We start from the raw sequence: 18,052 nt of genomic DNA on the forward strand, positions 1-18,052 counted from the left end.
ATCTCGTCCGCTCCCTTCTAGAATCTGCCGAGGCTCTCGCTGCCCTGCCCTTCGTCACAGCGAGGCGCGGGGGAGGCCAGGGCTTTGCAGATCCCCGGGGACGCTCTGCTGCCTGAAAAACTGGAGCCGCAGACCGGGCCTGCGAGCCAGTGGCGGCCTGGGCCCAGCCAGGCCCCAGCGGCCGGACACGTGGGGCCGATTCAGGCAGGAGCCAGGCGAGATGTGCGGGCCCCGGGGAAGCGCTGAAGAAAGGGGATGTTAAGAGTCAGACTGAAAAGAAAACAGGAGGGGGGAGGCCGTGGGTAGAGAGGGTAAGAAGGATTCACCCTACTTACCCCAGGGGATCTCAAAGGGCTAAGATGGATATTAAATGTTGCATTTGGGGTGTGTGTGTGTGTGTGTGTGTGTGTGTGTGCGTAAGAGGGCCCACGGTTTTTATCGGGCTTGCCATAGGACCTGTGCCCCAAAAGGTTAAGAGCCGCGGAAGCTGGCAGGCATGCAATTAGGTTAGCGAATCATCTCCATCCTCAGCATGACCTGCACTGAAACAATCACGAGAAAGGAAAAGTGCTTTGCGCTCCAAAGAAAACAAAAGCCATTTCCAACAGGAATTGGCTGTCACATTCTCTGCCGCTTGGAAAAAAGGAAAAAAAAAGAAAAAAAAAATCCACAGAGCATCCGCCCAGCCTGCCCAGGGCCCATCCCTTAAGCCCAGGTCTCCAGGGAAGGCAGCAGGCCTTTGTTTTCCAGTCTGCGGGCCACGGGCTGGGCAGGGAGCCAGCGGGGAGAGACCTCGAAGGGAGAAAAGACCGAGATGTGCCAAGTGGTGGGGGCTGGGAGCCCCCGAGGGGGCCCAGGCCGATGCCACGGGCCCCCCAGACCCCCCGGGTGAGGGGAAACGTGCTGACCGCAGACCCTGGGGTCTCTCGTCTCTCGTCTCTCGGGATTTCTTGATCTGTCGAGCCAGCTTCTCTCTCTGGGTGCTTCAGGGCCCCGCAGTACTGGTCACAGGCCTGGGTGCTTTTCTTTTCTTTTTTTAAAAATATATTTTTATTGATTTCAGAGAGGAAGGGTGAGGAAAAGAGAGATAGAAATATTAACAGAGAGAATCATGGATCGGCTGCCTCCTGCAGTCCCTAACACTGAGGATGGAGCCCACAACCCGGGCATGTGTCCTTGACTGAAATCAAAACTGGGACCCTTCAGCCGAAACCGGTCTGGCTCAGTGGATAGAGCGTCGGTCTGTGGACTGAAGGGTCCCAGGTTCAATTCCAGTCAAGGGCATGTACCGTGGTTGCGGGCACATCCCCGGGAGGAGGGGGGGGGGTGTGCAGGAGACAGTGGATGGATATTTTCTCTCTCATTGATGTTTCTCTAACTATCTCTCTTCCTTCCTCTCTATAAAAAAAATCAATAAAATATATATATTTTTAAAACACTAAACTGGGACCCTTCAGTCCGCAGGCCGGCCCTCTATCCACGGAGCCAAACCTGGAGCCAAACCTGCGGGCGTGGGTGCTGTTCTAAGTAGACTTGGACTCTTCATGACTGGCAAGAAGGACTCTTCTCCTTGTGGCCACCCAGCCGTCAGATGGGAGCTCCTGCCTATTTAAAGCTGTTGCCGAAGCCGGTTTGGCTCAGTGGATAGAGTGTCAGCCTGCGGACTGAAAGGTCCCGGGTTCTATTCCAGTCAAGGGCATGTACCTTGGTTGCGGGCACATCCCTGGTAGGGGATGTGCAAGAAGGCAGCTGGTCGATGTTTCTCTCTCATCGACGTTTCTAACTCTCTCTCCCTCTCCCTTCGTCTCTGTAAAAAAAAAATCAATAAAACATATTTTTTAAAAATAAGTAAATAAATAAAACTGTCACATCTGGTGCTCAGAGAGGACACTCCCTTCCCCTGGCCCTTCTCGCCTCTGTGAGGGGAGGACCTGGGACGTGGCAGGAGTCCCAATAAAGGCTGGAAGGAGATGTGTGAGCGGGCGGGCGGGCGGGCCCGGAGCCAGCGTGTGGTGCCAGCACCCGGTCTAACCCCCAGGGAGGGCACAGTCCACACAGGTCCCCGCTCCCCAGGGGCAGGCCCGGTGCCTGCCCGCAGCCAGCGCCTCCCCGAGAGCCCCGCTCGGCCTCAGGGGTTGCTTTTCGGTGTGTGATGTGTCCTATCCTCGCCACCTCCCGGAGGGGATTCCCCATTTCCTCTCAGAGCCGGTGTCACCTCCGCCCTCCCCCTTCCCAATCAACGCCACCTTCCTCACCAAGCAGTTCCTCCTTCAGGACCCGGCTGAATGGCGCCTCCCGCTGGGAGAGACCTGCCCAGGGAACCGGATCGCAGCAGTGCCCCCCGCCACACACACACACACACACACACACACACACACACACACACACGAGGGGCCCTCTTCCAGCTCAGCCTGGTGGGTGACTGTGTCTGACGTTATGTTGTCTGTGTCTCCCCACGCACCCTCCACGAGGACAGAGCATCCAGATCTGCGTCTCCAGAGTCACTCTCCGGCCGTGAAAGTATCATATCACGCTCCGTGAAATAAACCGGAGGGAAAAGGACAAGAACCTTAGTATTTGACTCGTATGCGGGATATAAAACAAAAAGCCGCGAATGAGCAAGCGAAATACACAAACCCACAAACACAGACAACAGCATGGTGGGTACCCAAGGGGAGGGCCGTTGGGGGAAGAGGGTTAAGGGGGTCGAATATGTGGTGGCAGAGACTGGACTTCAGGTGGTGAGCGCACAGCAGGGGGTGCAGATTGCTGTGTTGTAAAGTTGTACACCTGAAACGTACACCATGCTATTAACCAACGCCACTCCGGTTCACTTCCCTTAACAAGGGGCCTTGTAGTCCTGACCGGTTTGGCTCCGTGGATAGAGCGTCGGCCTGTGGACTGAAGGGTCCCAGGATTGGTTCTGGTCAGGGGCACCTGCCCGTGTTCCAGGCTTGATCCCCAGTCGGGGGCGTGCAGGAGGCAGCCGGTCAACGAGTCCCTCTCAGATGTTTCTGTCTCTCTCCCCCACTCTCCCTTCCTCTCTGAAATCAATAAAAAAATATATTTTTTTTCTTTTTTAAAAAGGAACCTTGTACCTATTAGTGAGTCGCTCCCAGCCCCTGACAACCACGAATCTCCTTTCTGCGTCTATGCATTTGCCCATCACACACATTCCGCACAAACGGAGTTACATGAGGTGAGGCTTTCTGTGTCTGGCTTCTCTCACTGAGCATAACGTAGCCTGTGTCCGGGTTTCATTCCTCTCGACACTGAACAATACCCCATTATTTGCATGCACCCCGTTTTGTTTATCCGTTCATCAGCCGATGGACATGTGGGCTGCTTCCACATATGCCCCAGGATGTCCAAACAAGGATGCTCATAGGAATACTGTTGGCCAAAAATCTGAATTAACCTAAGGCCCACTATTAGGTTGGAAAATTGTAAGTGAACTACAGCTATGCATAACAGCATGGGTGAACCTCACAAATACAGTACTGAACGGGACAAGTCGCAAAATAATAGGTATAGTGCAACTTCATTTATATAAAGCTCCGAAACAGTAAACGAAATCACGTGGTTTAGGACACACATGGGGGAGGGGAGATGCAGTGGGCGGGGCTTCCTGTGTATTGTAGGATGTTTAGCAGCATCTCTGGCCTCCACCCACTAGGTACCAATGGCACTTGTCAAAAATGTTGTGGTCGACATGGTACAGCCAAAAATATTTGGCTCAATGGTAGAGCGTCGGTGTGCGGACTGAAAGGTCCCAGGTTCGATTCCGGTCAGGGGCATGTACGTTGGTTGCGGGCACATCCCCGGTAGGGGGTGTGCAGGAGGCAGCCGATCGATGTTTCTCTCTCATCGACGTTTCTAGCTCTCTCTCTCCCTTCCTCTCTGTAAAAAATCAATATAATCTATTTTAAAAAAAAAATGTTGTGAAGCCTCTCACACGGGCTGAGTAAGTGACATAACACCACTCCACTAGTAAGGCAGCCGGTTTCCAAGCCCAGGTCTGACCCTCAAACCGGTCTCTCGTGATCCTATCTAACTCCCAGCCTCCCCAGGTTGTAATGAGGACACATGGATGTGAAAGCACCTTGAAGTCTTCGGTGGAACATAAAGACGCCTCCACCGCCCTCGAAGGAGCTCCCGGCTCTGTGGACCATTGTGGCCCCTCTCCCAGGACAGGGCTCAGCGTCCCGGAGAAGCTCTACGCCCAAGGGCCTGACCACCCACCAAGCACAACACCCGTGTGCTTTCCTGCTGTGCTCCCTCCCCGGGCCCTCTCCCTTGGAAAGATGGATAGTTCCAAGGTCTCGCTGCCGCAGGTCCAATTCCACTCTCCACCCGGATCTGTGGTAACTTTCCTCAGCTGGTTTCCCTCCGGTGGAGCCAAGTCTTTCCCCTGATAATTTGGTCCACAAAGTCCATTTGTCATTTTCCCACAAACAACCGACTGGAGATGTTGACATCGCTTCCTCCGGGAACCAGAGGGCTCAAGAACTAAGGTTCCTGGCTACGTTCTTCCAAACCCAGTGCTTCTCGTGGAGTGGACCCTCACGGAAGTAAAATGCAAAATGCATCTCTGAGAATGCTGCTTGACAGGGCCCTGCACGGACAGACTCCAGTCTGTTGCCTTCATTCTGGTTTTTAGTATCTATTGAGGCTGAATTCTAAAAATAAGGATGTCCTTCACTGGCAAGGCTTTGGGGCCCTCTGATTCAAACCATTAAGGGGAAAAGAAACATTTTGGCGGAGATTTAGAGAGGCTTGGTCATACCCTAGTGACGGGAGGTCTTGACAATGAGCTTCTGGAACTTTCTAAAAAATAAAAAAAACGAAAGCATATCCTTTCAGCTTAACTTTCAGTTGCCCAACAAAATGACCACAATAGGTCATTCACATCCTTCCAGGCAAGATATAAACAACTTGTTTGGAAGCCTGGTTTACAATATAATGTTTTTTTAAATAAACATTTTTTAATTGAAGTTGTCATTTACATGCAGAAAAGTACACAGATCGTAAGTACACAGCTCAATGAATTTCTCCTCAAGCACACAGACCCACAGAACCACCATCCAGATCAAGAAATTACAAGCATTCCAGAAGCTCCTCTGAGGCCTCGTCCCACTCACCATCCCCACCCTCTCCCTACATGTAACTATTATAACTTTAATCTCATGACCTCCCCGTTTTTTTGTGTGTTTTTTTTGTTTGTTTGTTTGTTTTTATGTATCTGATGACCCAGATAATTATCTCTGGAGGCCAGAGTTAATCAGAAGCTGGGAGGATTGTTTTCCCATGAGTCATTTCTCTCAAGAATAGCTTATCTGGGAGGATGCTTCCAGCTGCAAGTAATAGAAACCCCAATGAGGATGGCTTAAACAATACAGAAAGTGACGATCTCCATAAATGGAAGTCGTGCTGGACGGGCATGCTTTGTTCATTGAATCAGCAACTTGAGCCAACAAAGTCCCATGGTCTTTCATCTCTCCACTTGGTGTTTGCTCCGCTGTAGAGCTGCTAGCAGGGTGGCCACGGCAGTTCTGCATCTCTCTTGGAGAGGAAACTTCTCCCAGAAGTCTCATCCTACGGATGAGGATTGGGTCGCTCGTGCAAACGATCAGTCCAAAGGGATGGGATGGCCTCATCTGACTTACCACCTGGGGGAGGGATGGATGTTGAGAAACCCACCCCAACGCTCCCTACAGAACACCACACTGTGAAAATGGGAACTGTCTATCTAGCTCAACTCATTTATAAAAATGCTCGGTATTGAACTTGCTTATAGTTAAGTCAGTCTAAAGTAAAGAACTCTCTCTAGAAACCAAGATGGTGGCACAGGTAAACACCTAAACTGCTGCCTCGCACAACAATTTCAAAACTACAACTAAAAGACAAAACGGACACCATCCAGAACCACAGGAAGGCTGGCTGAGTAGAAATTCTACAACTAGAAGGAAAGAGAAAAGCACATTGAGACTCAGGGGAGCTACAAAAAGGTTGAGGTACAGAGATGTGTGCAGAGGACTGGCAGCTGAGTGCGTGGCTGGCTTTCTCATGCGGGAGGGAGATGGAAGCTCCTGACTGCGCTGAACTCCAGTTCCGGGCGAGACCCTGGGGACCCAGACTCATTCGGGGGGAATCTGGACTGTCTGGCAGCGGGTGAAAACACTAGGGCGGCTTTCTCTCAGAGGTGCTTGTAGCGATTACTGAGGGACACTGAGAACCCGGGGGCCTCATAAGGAGGAGCTGACAGTAAGCCAAGGCTGTCTGCTCCACCCTGAGACTCCACCCCATCCAAGCTGAGCCAGAGGCTTTTGCAATTTTGCAAGTCTTGTTTCATAAAGGTGTCTCCAGCACAGTTCTCCCAGTGTAGAAACAGGTGATCCTCACAACCAATTGTCCTGGAGTTCAATTCCTCCCAGTGATACCAACAAAAATCAAGACTTAACTACAACAAGGCTGTGCACACAGCCCACAAAGGGGTGCACCAAGAGTATCCACCTCAGGTTACTGGGGAGGCCGACCCACTGGGCCATACAGGACACCTAGCACACAAAGCTACTCTACCAACTCAGGGAAGCATCAAAAATGTAGAGACAAAGAAACAGATCTCAGCCGAAGCCAGTTTGGCTCAGTGGTAGAGTGTCGGTCTGTGGATTGAAAGGTCTCCGGTTCGATTCCGGTCAAGGGCATGTACCTTGGTTGTGGGCACATCCCTGGTGGGGGGTGTGCAGGAGGCAGCTGGTAGATGTTTCTCTCTCAACGACATTTCTAGCTCTCTATCTCTCTCCCTTCCTCTCTGTAAAAAATCAATAAAATATAAAAAAAAAGAAAAGAAAAGAAAAAAGAAACAGATCACAAATGAAAGAAATGGAAGAAAGCAAATGACCAGATATAGAGTTCAAAACCATGGTTATAAGGTTTTTCAAGAATTTTCTAGAAAAGGCTGGTAAATTTAGTGAGACCCTCGAGGATGTGAACAAGACCCTCAAGGATATGAAAAAGGACGAACTAGAAATTAAACATACACTGACTGAAATAAAAATTATACAGAGACCTAACAGTAGACTAGAGAACCACAAGAATCAAGTCAAAGATATGAAATACAAAGAAGCAAAAAACACTCAACCAGAAAAGAAAAAAAAAAGAATCCAAAAATGTAAAGATAGTGTAAGGAGCCTCTGGGACAGCCTCAAGCATACCAACAACCAACATTCGAATTATGGGGGTGGCAGAAGAAGAGAGAGACCAAGATACTGAAAACCTATTTGAAGAAATAATGACTGAAAACTTCCCCTACCTGGTGAAAGAAATAGACTTACAGGTCCAGGAAGTGCTTAGATCCCCAAACAAAATGAATCCAAAGAGAACCACACCAAGACACATCATAATTAAAATGCCAAGAGTAAAAGACAAAGAGAGAATATTAAAAGCAGCAAGAGAGGCCGAAACCAGTTTGGCTCAGTGGATAGAGCGTCAGTCTGCAGCGTGAGGGGTCCCAGGTTTGATTCCAGTCAAGGGCATGTACATTGGTAGTAGGCACATCCCCAGTAGAGGGTGTGCAGGAGGCAGGTGATAGATATTTCTCTCACATCAATGTTTCTAGCTTTCTATCCCTCTCCCTTCTTCTCTGTAAAAAAATCAATAAAATACATATATTTTTAAAAAGCAGCAAGAGAAAAATAGTTAATTACTTAGAAGGGAATGCCCATACGATTGTCAGCCTATTTCTCAACAGAAACTATGCAGGCCAAATGGGAATGGCAAGAAATATTCAGAGTGATGAATAGCAAGAACCTACAACCAAGATTACTCTACCCAGCAATGCTACCATTCAGAATTGAAGGTCAGATAAAGGGTTTCACAGATAAGAAAAAGCTAAAGGAGTTCATCAACACCAAACCAGTAATGTATGAAATGCTGAAAGGTATTCTTAAAGAAGAGGAAAAAGAAAAGTAAAGATAAAAATTAAGAACAACAAATACATATCTGTCAACAAGTGAATCTAAAAATTAAGTGAATAAAAAATCTGATGAACAGAATAAACTGGTGAACATAGAAAGGGAGTGGACTGACAATTCTTGGGGGGGAAAGGCTGTGGGGGTGCGGGAAGAGACTGGACAAAAAGCATACACTTATGGATGAGGACAGTGGGGGAGAGGTAAGGGCAAAGGATGGGGTGGGAACCAGGTAAAGGGGTGCTATGGGAGGAAAAATAGAACAATTGTAATAATCTGAACAATCAAGATTTATTAAATTTTAAAAAAAATAAAGAACTCTCTCTCTAAAAAAAAAAAAAAAAAAAAAAAAAAAAAAAAAAAAAAAAAAAGCTCGATATTGCCAAATGGTAGCAAAGGTTAAAAATAGTGGAGATTTGTGACTGAACATACGGTTGGAGATTCAAGATTAGAGGTAAGTAATTCTCTGTGAGGAAAGAATAAATTGACCGTGACAAAATAAACACAGCCGCTCTTGCCCCATCTCTCCTCTGAACGTCAATGGTCCTTGGCCACTGAGTCATAAACAAATTTTTAAAAGTTATTGGGATACGGTGGTTGCCAGTTATGCTAAGCACAGGGGCATAACGTTTCCGTATACACTCAGGACAAACCTGATCTCCTTACAGATCACATGATGGCAGGGAGCACACGTGGCTCATGTCCTTTAAATGCTACAGGGTGTGTGCGTCACAGCTCCTCAACAGACTCCACTTCCTTCAGTGACCTTGAGAATCCCCAGCAACCACTCAGTCCCTCCAGTTGTTTGAATGTTCTCCAAATTAAAACCCCAAATTTTAAAGAAATATTCTAAATGAAAGCCGTATATGTGCATATACTAGTATACATATTAATTAATATTTGTTTGCTTAAGAGAGTTGGGGATGTAACGTGTTTACATACTTTTTATCAAATCACTAGTCCAGTGGTTGGCAAACTGTGGCTCACGAGACACATGCGGCTCTTTGGCCCCGTGAGTGTGGCTCTTCCACAAAATACCACGTGCGGGCGTGCACGTACAGTGTGACTGAAACTTCGTGGCCCGTGCGCAGAAGTCGGTTTTCGGCTCTCAAAAGAAATTTCAGTTGTCGTACTGTTGATATTTGGCTCTGGTGACTAATGAGTTTGCCGACCACTGCACTAGTCACATATTATTGGAACGCTAGTGAATGAATACCTGTTGAAGGAATCGATCGTCAAAGAATATCTGGGTAGGGAAGTACACTCATTAGTTAAAAACAATAATAATAATAATAATAATAGGTACAAAAGTGATATTTTTGTGTCAAATGGTAAAATGTATATGTCTGTAGATGATAGGACAAATAGTAGACAGGTTTTAAGTGGTAGATATTGTTTAGGTATATATATATTTCACATATATATGTATCATTAATTACATTTTGTTTAAAAAAAGGTCTTTAAATAATTATCCTAAGTGATAAATACATAACTAATACTATTCTCAGCATCAATAAGAAAGAATGACTACAATTAAAGAGTAAAAAGTTCAGCATATCCTTCAGAAAAATATTTATCACAAAGCTAACATTTCTGAGGAATCTTTTTCTCTCTGTTTCTAATTTTAATTGCTATTATATTTGTAAGGCAACTATCAGCACAAATATTACATCTAATATCTCATATGGTTTTAATGTGAGAAAGTACATCAATAACCCACCTGATCTCAATAAGCCCAAACCCCTTGTTTTAAAAAATATATTTATTATTTTTAAAGTGAAAATATATATGTGAAAATATGAAAACATCCTGTGATCATCAACCATTTTAGTTGCATTTTTTACATCCAACAGCCATCCAATATCCTCTGGATATCTGCATGTTTGTTCTTGTTCGAATTTCAGTCCTTTCTCAAGAATAATGTGAGCATGGCTGGTGTGGCTCAATGGTTGACCATCAACCTATGAACTAGGAGGTCAGAGTTTTATTCCGAGTCAGGGCACATGCCTGGGTTGCAGGCTTGATCCCCAGTAGGGGGCAGGAGGCAGCCAATCAATGATTCTCTCTCATTGATGTTTCTTTCTCTCCCTTCCTCCCTGAAATCAATAAAAACATTTTTTTTTTAAAGAAAGAGTAACATGTGAGACAGATATAGTTTACTATACATTCTTAACTGAGAGTGTACCTTTTATTTATAACCCAATACTACCCCACTCTGCCTTTTGGTATAACTTAGGCCTTTTTGAAAGAATTTGAATATTTTACAATGTCAAGACCCAACCCAGTTAAAGATCTTTTAATATACACTCTAAATGTCATAAAGAAGCCTCTGTTAATTCCTATGTAATAAAGAGGTAATATGCAAATTTGATGCCCTCACAAGATAGCTGCCTACGACCAGGCTGGCAGGGGGTTAGTGAGGGACGACCAAACGACTGAACAAGCAGGCTGAGGGAGGTGACCAGGCTGGTGGGGGAGGGGGGCAGTTAGGAGCGACCAGGCTGGCAGGGAGAGGGCAGTTGGGAGCAACTTGGCCGACAGAGGGGGCAGTTGGGGGCGACCAGGCTGGTGAGTGATTAGGAGCCAGCAGTACAGGATTGTGAGAGGGATGTCCAACCCCTGGTTTAGGCCCGATCCCTGGGCCTAAATAGGCAATCGGACATCCCCCGAGGGGTCCCGGATTGGAGAGGGTGCAGGCTGGGCTGAGGGGACCCTCCCACACACCCCGTGCATGAATTTCGTGCACTGTGCCTCTAGTTAGCTCTACAAAGGCCAGATCAAGGTTGTAGAGATATTAAGAGAAATGCTCTTTTCTGCCACACCAGCAGAGGGCACATTTCCCACTTCACTGTAATTACTCCAACCTATAAAATCTGATAGGTAGCATTTGGTAAAATCATAAAGGAAACTGAAAACTAGGCAATTCTTTTAATTTTTTATTTATTGAGTGATTTAAGAGAGAGAAAAACATCGATTTGTTGTTCCACTTATTTATGCTTTCATTGGTTGAGACTTGTATATGCCCTGACTGGGGATTGAACTTGCAACCTTGGTGTACAGGGACGACACTCTAACTAACTAAGCTATTCAGCCAGGGCTGCAGTTCTTAAAGAATGTGTTCAAGCCGGGACCGGTTTGGCTCAATGGATAGAGCGTCGGCTTGGGGACTGAAGGGTCCCGGGTTCGATTCCAGTCAAGGGCATGTACCTTGGTTGCGGGCATATCCCCAGTGGGGGATGTGCAAGAGGCAGCTGATCGATGACTCTCCCTCATCGATGTTTCTAGCTCTCTATCTCTCTCCCTTCCTCTCTGTACAAAATCAATAAAATATATTTTTTTAAAAAAAAGAATATCAAAATGGAGACAATGATTAAAAAAAAAAAAGAATGTGTTCAAGAAAGAATAGGTTGGGACAAATATGCACAATACGAAAGATTATTGGGTGCCTCCACTTAAAAAAACAAACAAACAAAAAGAAAACACAACAACTCTACTTAGAAAAAGCCCAAACCTCTGAATAGACTTAGGGTGGTAATTCTTAATTCTTAATGGATTTCTTAAGTATCCTGAATTCTAGGTTAAAGACATTTTCATTCAGAAGGCATTGTTCCACCGGGTTCTTGTTTATAGTGCTGCTACTGAGAAGTTTTGACATGTTTCCTAATTCTATTTTAGGAAAAAATTGTGAACTATTTTTTTTTCTTCTCTTTGGAAGCTTTTAGAACACGGGTTCTCAACCCTCACCATGCATCACACTCCCCTGAAACAGAAATTCTATTTCAATTGATCTGTGGCAGGGACAAATATTGTTATTTTTTTAATGTTCCAATGTAATTTCTAAGTGATCTGAAGTAGCCCTGGTTGATGGTTTTGGATTTTCTTCTTATTCTTTCTGTCCTGAAATTCCAGAATAATAGGCTCTGGTTTTTCTTCATCGTTGTGTTGAGCACTCAAGGAACCTTTCCACCTCAAAATATCATTATCATTAGTGCTGGGATGTTTTCTTGTATTATTTTTATAATTATGTCTTCATTTTCACTTCTATACCTCCTATTGAGACAGAGTTTCTCCTGGTATGAAACTCTAATTTTCCATCTTTTCCTCTTTTTTTCTCCTACCTTGTGGGATATTTCCTCATTTTTATTTTCCATACCTTCTCCTGCTTTCCTTTAAAAACGTTTGTTTTGAAATAGTTTTAGGCTTACAAAGACTTGCAATGACAGTCGAGTCCTCATATGTACATACTTCAACCCAACTTCTCCTAATGTTAACATCTTACATAACCGAAGTATAATTGTCAAAACTAAAAAATTAACATCACAACAACGCTATTAACTACAGACTTTTATTTGCATATCACCAGCTTTTCCACTAGTGTCCTTTTTCTGTTCCAAGACCCAATCCAGGATCCAGAAGAGCATTTAGTTGTCATATCTTCATCTCTGCCAGTTGGTGCCAGTCCTTCAGTCTCTCCTTCTGTAACCTGATACTTTTGAACACTGGTCAGTGGTTTTGTAGAATGCCCGCCAATTAGGGTCTGTCTGATATTTTCTTATGACTGGACTGAGGTCATAAATTTTAGATAATACAACAGAAGAGATGTGACCTTCTCAAGATATCAAGGGTCCATGATACTGGTATGTTATTAGTGGTGATGTTAAACTTGACCACTTGGCTAAGGTGATGCTTGCCAGCTATCTTCATTATAAAATTACTGCTTTTCTCTTAGTAATTAGTAAATGAGTTAGATACTTTGAGGCTTGTGAATATCCTGTTTCTTCTTAAGCTTTTGCCCACTAATTTTATCATTCTTGATAGCCTCAAACTTGTGATTTCTAGAATTTTTATTCTCTGACTGTAAATACCATTCTATATTTGTATTCATGGATACAATATAATCTCTCAGAAGTTATCAGGGTTTTGTTTTTTGTTTTTCTTTTCTTTTTTCTTTTCTTTTCTTTTCTTTTCTTCTACATTACCTCTTCCCCTGACTTGTTTTTTTTCCCTGTTTGTTTTGGTCACTATCATTCATGTTTAGGCTTTCCAAAATAAAGCCAGTAGATAGTCCTAGTGCACTAAAAGCCTTTTTGGAGGCTTCACATTAGCAGAGCTTGTGGAAGGATTTCGCTGCAGGACGACCATGTGGAAGCTGCCAAACATCAGGCTGTGCAGACATTTCTCTTGTCCGAGTGAGTTTCTCCAGAGAGGAATCTTTCTGTCCCTGACCAGGGCTACCATCTCAGCTTCTGGGAGTGTAGGGTGGGGTTGGGAGGGGGTCAGCAATTAGTATGAAGTTCTTTTTTAGAAATATATTTTTATTGATTTCAGAGAGAAAGGGAGAAGGAGGGAGAGACAGAAACATCAATGATGAGAATCATTGCTCAGCTGCCTCCTGCACGCCCACCACTGGGGATCGAGCCCGCAACTGGGCATGTGCCCTTGACCAGAACCGAACCCAGGACCCCCCAGTCTACAGGCCAATGCTCTATCCACTGAGCCAAACCAGCCAGGGCAATATGAACTTCCTTTTAACCTCCACTCTCAGCTTCATACTCACCACTGCCTTCAGCTTTGCCTGAGTCATTTCATATCAAGATCTTCTCAGGTAAAAAAAAAAAAAAAAAAAAAAAAAGATCTTCTCAGGTTCTGGCCGGGAATGGAACCGGCAACCTTTTGGTGCCTATGACTACATTCAACTCACTGAGCCACTCCAGTCAGGCTTACCCTTCTACCTTAATTGGCCTTCCACCTTCAAAAATTTCTTGAGATCTTTCTACAACTGAGATATACTCTCTCACTCGCTTTGTCTCTTTTGGATTTTTACCTTTGTTTATTCCTTACTTTCATCGTTTGTGTGGCTTTTGGAAGGGAGCAGAGATAAACAAGTTTGTTTAAACTATTATGTTCGGTCAGAAACCCTGCACTGGTATTTTTAGGGTAGTCAGAAAACAATCCAAATGTTAATCAAGTATAAGATTCTATGATCCACTATCTTATGCAGAATTCCAAATAATTTGTGTAGATACTCTGTCCTCAAGGAGATAGAGCATAGCTCTTTTCTTTTTTTCTTTTTAATATATTTTATTGATTTTTTAAAGAGAGGAAGAGAGAGTGATAGAGAGTTAGAAACATCAATGAGAGAGAAACATCGACCAGCTGCCTCCTGCACGCCCCCTACCGGGGATGTGCCCGCAACTAATGTACATGCCCTTGACTGGAATCGAACCTGGGACCTTACAGTCTGCAGGCTGACGCTCTATCCATTGGGCCAAACCGGTTTTGGCTAGAGCATAGCTCTTAATCTGTTACGTGCAGACTGCCCAACGTGACTTCCTTCCCATATGGGACAGAATGGGAAGTTCCTCCTGAAGGAAAACTTTCTGGTAAAGAAACTAATCAACACTACCTCAGCCCAGTGACCATCAATATCAACCATCATAAATCATCCTGATAGATGTGATAAAAATGGCAATTTACCTCCATAACTTCTGCAGCCTCTTCTCAAACTTATAACCTCAGTCTCATTATAAGAAAAATGCCGGTTTGGCTCAGTGGTAGAGTGTCGGTCTGCTGACTGAAAGGTCCCGGGTTCGATTCCGGTCAAGGGCATGTACCTTGGTTGCAGGCACATCCCCGGTAGGCAACTGGTCGATGCTTCTCTCTCATCGACGTTTCTAGCTCTCTATCCCTCTCCCTTCCTCTCTATAAAAACTCAATAAAATATATTTTTAAAAAAAGAAAAAGAAAAGAAAAATGCCAAATTCCAATAAAGAGCATCCTAGTACATACCTGACCTCAAAACTATCAAGGTCTTTAAAAACAAAAGTCCAAGAAACTGTCACAGTCCAGAGAAGCTTAAGAAAACATGACGACTACATGTAATATGTGATACAGGAACAGAAAAAAAAAAAAAAAAAAAAAAAAAAAAAAAAAAAAAGACGGTAGGTAAAAATTGAGGAAATAGGAATAACGTATGAATTTTAATAACAATGTATCAATACTGGTTTATTAATTTTAATACATGTAACATACTAGTAAAATGTTAATAGGGAAACACTAGGTGCCGAATTTATAGAAACTTTATACTGCCTTCACAATGTTTCTGCAGATTTAAAACTGTTCTAAAAAAATAGTTTATTTAAAATATTTTTACGAAACCCATGAATGCTGGCAGCGGAATCTATTTACAGAAAAAACAAGATTGGTTTGTAGGTATGCAGGAGTAAATGGGGTGTTTGGTTGTTAGTGATGTGGGTAACATTGGGATTCATCTCAAAATTCTACTTGGGAGTCCTAGATAGTTATTCAACACATTCTGCCATGGTCCAGACACAGCACAGTAAGCCATCCTGAATCCCTTAGCCCTCCCTGTGGGCCAGCAAAATGGAGGCCCTGAAGGAGGCAGAAGGCCCTTCCTCAGAGGGCGTATGGTCCATTAACGAAGACACTTACATAAAATGCACGCACACACACAGCTTTGGTGATAGTAAAATCTGCCTTGGGTTTCAACCTTAAAAAGGTTTTTGTATCTTATTCTGTAACAGTAATTAACTGTGTGTATATATTATCTTTTTTTAAGGTGAGGACTTAGACTTGGCAGAATAAAAAACGAGTTTCTGCTTAGGTAACACCTGAAGAGGCAGAACCCTTACCAAGACATCACCACGGCAGGCACTTTAAGGTCAGATAAATTGCAGAGGCTATAGCAGTCAGGAGATGTGTGTCTGGGACACCCAGTTGAAATTAGTTTACACAAAAAGAAAATTTATTGACTCATACATGAAAGGTAGAATTTAGCCTTAAACGAAGGTCAATAGAGATGTTCAAACAGAACTGCACTGGTTTACATTAACGGTCCAAATTCTAAACAAATCAGCTTTATTTCTTCCATTGGGAACATTTTTGTGCCATAATACTTAAAATGAGGAGGAAAAAATGGCCGAGATTCTCCCTTGTCATTTATTGGGTAAAACATAAGGCAAAGTGATGCAAAGTAAGGCATAAGACAAAGGGGCAAGCAGGAGTTAGAATGGGAGGTAAGAGAAAATCCCCAACATTTCAAATTATACAGAGGAACAGGGGGGGGGGGGGGGGGCAGACTGGGAGTCTCAGAAAGCTCAGCTTCCATGCTGCTCCTGGCCTAGCTTCTCCCAACTTCTATCTCCATTTGCTCCTGATTAGATTTCTTGGGTAATTAAGTCACGGTGGGCAGATCTGAGGAGTTTGTTTTCATGGTGGACACCATCATTTTATTCTATAAGGTAAGGCCACAGCCATTTCTGGAAACTTAGCTTTAGAAACTGAAAATAAAAAAATCCCCAAGTAGCGGAAGCCGGTTTGGCTCAGTGGATAGAGTGTCGGTCTGCGTACTGACGGGTCCCAGGTTCAATTCCGGTCAAGGGCATGTAAATTGGTTGCGGGCACATCCCCAGTAGGGGGAGTGCAAGAGGCAGCTTGTCGATGTTTCTCTCTCATTGATGTTTCTAGCTCTCTATCCCTTTCCCTTCCTCTCTGTAAAAAAAAGTCAATAAAAAAAAAATTTTTTTTTAAATCCCCGAAGTAAACTTTCTTTAAAGAATAAATGAAATTCAAGCACCAGGTGTTTTTGTTTCACTTCCCAGGTCCATGTGGCTCTGAAGTTAACAGCACTGCTTCAGTCACAGAGATTAGGATGGGGAGGAAACAATAGGGAACTGCTTTGAGACTGGCACTGATGCATCAGAAATGCCATTTGTCACACCAGTAACAAACAGCATTTGTATCTGCATGATGCTGTGCTTTCTCCAATGAACTGGAGTCATCTTTTCATGATAGCAGTATTAACAATTTCGAAAGCTGGAAACGACACGTTTCCAAATCTCATGCCACATGCTCAGAGTGGACTTGCATTATTCAGAGAGATCAATCCAGGAGACGTTCTGGGCAAGCCAACCAACTAACAACTGCTTCTCTTTAAAAACCATGTATAGGTTCAGTTAAGTCTCAATCCAGGATCCCAGACTGGTTGGTGATGGGATGGGTGAAGTTATGCAGGGACTTCTCATCTGTGCTGCTTAACAATTTCCGCCATAGTCCTCAACTCTCTATCCGGCACAGGCTACTGTTTATCAAAAGTTGTTCCTAACGGCATAGTTCAAATCTAAGTTCTCATAAACTGGCTTCAGGAAACCATTTTGTAAGGGATGTGAGGGTCATTTTAAATAAGTTGTTTCTATTTAATCAATATGATTCTCTTCAACAACTAAGATACTAGCTGTTTTTTAGTATTTTTACTATTTAAGAAAAATGATCACATTGTTAGTTTCATTTTATTAATCAGACACAGAAACTTCTATATTGGAATCTTTAGATCTACTGGGGCTATTTTTTTTTTTTTCCAAAGAAGGGAAAGGAAAAGAGATAAAAACATCAATGATGAGAATCATTGATCGGCTGCCTCCTGCACACCCCCTAATGGGGACCCAGGCATTTGCTCTTGGCTGAAATTGAACCCGAGACCCTTCAGTCCACAGGCGGATGCTCTATCCACTGAGCCAAACCAGCGAGGGCTAGATATATTATTTGGCACAGTTTGAGCTTAGTTTTTATATGGAACCACCAACAGTAGAAACTGAGGTTTAGGGCTAGAGATGGGTGTAAACTATTATCTCTTCTGTTGGCTGTGTGGCCTCAGGCAAGGCAAGCCGCTCTCTGAGGTATACTCCTCTCCCCCATCTACCTTGTAAGGATCCTACAGGGAAAGGAGCAGAAATATTTGTAAACTATTGAAGACACTGCATGGCACATGGTAGGTGTCACATAAATGATAGTATTACAACTGCACTCCTGTTTCAGCTGCAAGCAACTCTAGCTTCTCCATAATACTTCGTAAAAGGATTAAGTTTTTAAAATACTGGCAATTAAGCTGGGTGGGCCTTGGAATGCATAGTATAGACTTCTTTTTAGTTAAAAGCTAGGTTACCAACGTTACCGACGATTACCGACAATTTAGTAGACTGGTATTTCTTACCTTGTTTACATAATTGGAATCCCCTCTTCTAACTCAGGTTTTCGGGAACCAGCCAGGATTTGTCAAGCACCTG

The sequence above is a fragment of the Pipistrellus kuhlii genome, unplaced genomic scaffold (genome assembly GCF_014108245.1).
Source record: "Pipistrellus kuhlii isolate mPipKuh1 unplaced genomic scaffold, mPipKuh1.p scaffold_m20_p_17, whole genome shotgun sequence".
NCBI classification, from domain to species: Eukaryota; Metazoa; Chordata; class Mammalia; order Chiroptera; family Vespertilionidae; genus Pipistrellus; species Pipistrellus kuhlii.